The sequence below is a fragment of the Crocodylus porosus genome, unplaced genomic scaffold, assembly GCF_001723895.1.
Source record: "Crocodylus porosus isolate Cpor-Errol unplaced genomic scaffold, CroPor_comp1, whole genome shotgun sequence".
Lineage (NCBI taxonomy): Eukaryota > Metazoa > Chordata > Crocodylia > Crocodylidae > Crocodylus > Crocodylus porosus.
This window is the reverse complement of record NW_017728886.1, coordinates 2,364,365-2,369,077: the sequence shown is the minus strand read 5'-3', so window position 1 is coordinate 2,369,077 and position 4,713 is coordinate 2,364,365.

Below are 4,713 nucleotides of genomic sequence, written 5' to 3'. Positions count from 1 at the left end.
GACTTGAATACGTCCAACCCCTCCAGAAGCTCCCTAACTAAATCCTCGCTAACCTGTGGCCCAGGCGTGCCTCCCCCGGGGCCCAAGGGGGGGCCAGCAGGGAGGTGGCTGTTCCGGTCCCTACTTAATATTGCATTTCTTTAGATTGGTCTTCAAGGTTTTCCTTGAATCACTTTTTTTGCTCCATTCTAGAGTGGTCACCATCAGTGAGTTGGGAATATAGGACCTGTTTCGGGAGTTGGTTATCAGGTATCTGTATCACATATCCAGTCCAGTGGAGCTGGTACTACATGAACATGGCTTCAATGCTGGTGGCCTTTGCTTGAGCCAGAATATTCATCCTTGGAAAATAAGGAGAATTTTCCAAAAAAGTTCCTGGTGGTAACATTCGAAAGCTTTCAGGCATTTCCAATATATTGTCCAAGTATCATAAATATAGAGCAGGGCTGGGATTGAAAACAGCCTGGTAGACAAGACAAGAACATATGTATACATCATATCTATCTATCTATCTAGATATGTCATAACATAGTTTAGGCTATACATTTCTGATTTAGTTAGTCAATAAGGTACACATCTACCTTGCTTTCTGCCTGATTTTAGACTAACATGGCCAACTACCTTTCTCTCTGTGGCCAATAATACCCCAAGATGTATCTGTGGCATTCTGGCAGGGATAATCCTCCATGCAGTCAACGGGAGGTGTTACACTTGACTCAGGCCCTCAACTTCCCTGCCTTCCTTTCCGTCCTGCAGAACCTTTTATTCCTTCCCCACCCCAACCCCACAACAAATTGCCTTAAAGGGATGAGGCCACCTGCAACAAACCTCCAGGCAAATGGAGGCCCATAAGTGTGAATGATTTTCGAGCCAACACAGACCCTGAGTACTGATGTAAGGTGTGCCCAGCATTAATCGTCAATGCTGCCAAATGGGATCCTAAAGTCTTGTCATCAACTTTTCCCAATGTCAGTGGTACTAGGATGCTTCTGAATCCTGTCCAAAGTGGGGACTGAGGAAGAGGGAGACTCCAGAAAGGTATAGACCAAACTTTTTTCTCCTTTCTGCTTCTTACATGAGCTGTGAACTTCCTCAGGAAGCAGAAGGTAGGTAGAGATGCTGGAGATTCGTGCTTGTTATATTTCCAACCAGAGATGAGGGATTTAGGACCTGGTGGGATGAGAGTTGGAGAAGCAACCACGACTTTGGGCTTGCTTAGTCAACAGGAAAGCAAACTCCGAAGTGACTCACCCACCTGCAATAGTGAGCATCAGCCTTATGATACATGATGTCTGCTTGTCTCGGGCATTTATTTGACCCCTTCCATCCCTCACTGTGATCTCTGAGCATCTCCTATGTGGTACCCAAGGCAGCAAGGTGCCTCCTGAATGTGGAGGGGCACCCGCAGAAGCCGCTGATGGCAGCGGGGACGGGGCTGGCAAGCACCCGCAGAAGCTGGTGGCATCGACAGCCCTGTCAGGGGGGCACTGGCCCTGCCAATGGCATCAGCATTGACCATGGGTGGGGCACATGCATCCCCGTGCACTACCTACCAGTCACCTATAGCAAGAGCAGGAGGATGCAGTCACACATTACACTGTGGCACCACAGCAATGTTGTTTCCCTTCTAGCTGGTTATATATCAGGTCTCATTCTGGATTTGATTCATCCAAGTACAACAGTGTTGGGATCTGGGCTCTAGGTTTGGCTCCCTGTGAAAATAGGGAAAACCTGCAGAGGTGGGTTGGGTAAACCAGATGCCACCACTCATAAATACTTGAATCCAAGATTTGAGCAGATCCTATTCAGCTGTTCCCAGATGGGTAGTGAGGGTAGTCCACTGCAGTGCAGGGCTGGGATGGGCTTGTTCCTTGGCAGTCCAACCTTGAGAGTCAGTTTGGGCTTCTTGAATGATTCTGGTAGGCCCAAACTCAGGTCGCTGGAGTTGCAGCAGTGCGAAGGAGAGTGTAATGCAGTCATTAATGCTTTCTCCTGCCCATTCATGCAGCAAACTGGGAAGTAGTTTAAAAGAGCAGCTGGTTACACCACTGACTGACAGGCCATCAGCTGCACGGTGACAATCTTTGCTGCAGCTGTGACATTCCTTGCCTTTGATTTGCACGCTTCATATGCACTACATCCCACAATGCGGGAGGGAGTTATAAAGCACCAGGGAGAGGAGGGGGAAAAAAAATCCCAGAGGAATCAGATCCCTGAGCCACTAAAACAACTCACACCTGTTGTTGTGAGGTGCACAGGGGTTGGGAGGGTTCCCAGGTGGCTTCCCGCTGCTCCTGTTCAGGTTGCGTGGGTTCGGGTGCTCTCAGCGGCCATGGCCTAGAGCCAGCTTTCTGAACCTGAGGTGCAACCCAAAAAGACCGGCTCAGATTCGTGTTCGGTCGTGAAAGCTCACATTGGTTTATTGTGCATTAGGATAGTAGCTAGCAGGTCTGGATAGCAATCAGCCTAGCTCAGCAAAGCTGCCCAGACAATGGCAAGTGAAGCATTATGCCTACTGATGCCCCCGTGGTCGCTGCAAAAGGGCAAATCTGGCAACCGCTGTATTTACAGCCGAGATGCCCCCAGTCTGTGCCAGTTCTTCTTTCTCTCTCTATGGAGATGTCCCTTTTTTCACTTGGCTCTTTGCCGAAGCCAGACACCTGCAGCTCCTTCCTTGCCAACTTCAGCTTCCCCTTGTCAAGTCTGGGCATCTAGGGTTTGCTCCCTGCTGAGTTCAGGGTTCTGGCTTGCTGTGTCTTTTCTCAGGTCATCCAGCAGTCAGTGAAGCCTGCTACTCACTCCTGAAGTCCTTCGTGGTGCCTTAGCTTTACTTTAGCTTAGCATCACCATGGCCTAGGGTGACCCAAACTCCCACAGCACCGTGAATCCCAATGGCCAGAGGTCCTCATGTCATGCAAACATCAGTGCCTTCTTCGTACCCTGCAGCTGAGTGTGCGACTTCTGAAGCCTTGGAGAATCGTTTGCAGATGTGTGAACAGGTGCGCACAGCTTTGGGCAGCTGCTGGGCTTGCAAGCTGTTTTTTTGGGGGAATTGAAATGACCATCAGCTGACATTTCATTAGGAGCTCTGTTCTCCGGGACTTCTGCACTCAGATAACACCGCATCCCTGTGCCTTGCAGTACTCGCCAAATGCAGGGCAAACCTTTGCATGCCATTTCTCCATGTAGGCCCATGAACCCAGAGCTGGGCAAGAATCCATACATTTCTGCCTTTTGACATCAGCTGAGGCCTGGCTTCATAGTCCACTTTGTCTCATCCCAAGCAAGGTTGGATTTCCTGGGCGTCGTGGAATCAGGTTGTCTGTCGTTCATCCTGTAATTCAGTTGCCTGAATGGCAGAATTTTGACCCAGATCCAAACTGTGGCTCTGTTTGGAGCAGAGATGTCATTCAGACCCATGCATTTCACCTGTGCAATCATGTTAGAAGGCAAATAATCTGCAGTGTGTTTTCTAGGATAGACAGCACACAAGAGCCATTTGTTTTTCCCCGACCTGATGCCAAGTATGGAATTGAACTGGCTTGTTAGCGGCCTGTAGAGCTAAGTTTGTGGTTCAAAGCCAGGCCAGACTGAACTGAAGTCACCAAAACCTCTAGGATTTCCTGTCCTGCTCCTTGCACAGTGATTCATGCCCTTGCCCTGCGGATAGGCCTGCCAAGAGTCTGAGCCACTCTGCAAGGTGTGAATGGATTCATAGCCTCTCCCACACCCTCAGTAGCCAGGTGCCCATGGCACTGTTGATACCCTTGGCTGGTCTCGGAAGAAATGCTGAAGATCCAGTGAGCTTTGAGGATTTTGGTCCTTCCTTTGGCCTGTTCAGGGAGGGTGATTCTCCAGTGCTCAAAGCAGCCTCAGCTCTGGCCTTGTTTCTCTGCTCATAATAAATTGCAGCCGGGGCTCCCAGGAGGGGATGCAGTAAGGCCGCTCCAGGGACCCTTCCATGGCCAGCATCTGTGCAGATGCTTTTCTGGGTGATAAATGAAGGAGGTTACATCTCAGCTGTACATATCCCAGGCACCAAGGTGGGGTGGTTGCCCCAACAACCCTTCCCAGAGCCTTTTCCAGTCTCATTTTAACAGCCTGGAGTATGGGACTCACACCTGCCAACCCCTGGGGAAGACCCCAGGGCCCATGGTCAGGGAGGATTTCTCATTATTCACCTTACATTTTCCGTTCCTCTTTTTACATGGTTGCTCTTGGTTCTCCCCTTTGCCTTCTCCTTAGTGATCCCTCCCATGCTTCCTGCTTCTGCCCATCAGATACTGTGTGCTACAATGTCCTGCCCCAGGGCCGGATCCAAAGCCCAAGGAAGTCTCTGGGAGTATCTCCATTGCTTGCAGGGACTGACTTTTGCCTATCTCCCACTGCAGGGTCTGATTTGCAAACCTGTGACCATCAAAGCACCTGCTCACTTGCTGCTTAATGGTCTCTACACCAAAAGCCTGCTCAGGCCCAAGGTTTCAGCATTAGCATTCCCCTGACGCCTAAAGCAAAGGCCCAGAAGCACCACACTCCCAACAGTGCTGAGCAGCACAATGCCTATCGTCACCCTAAACTCCCTCAGGTCCATGAAGATTTCATAGATTTCATAGACATTAGGGCTGGAAGGGACCTCGGGAGATCGAGTCCAGCCCCCTGCCCAAAGGGCAGGAAGTCAGCTGGGGTCATAGGATCCCAGCAAGATAAGCATCC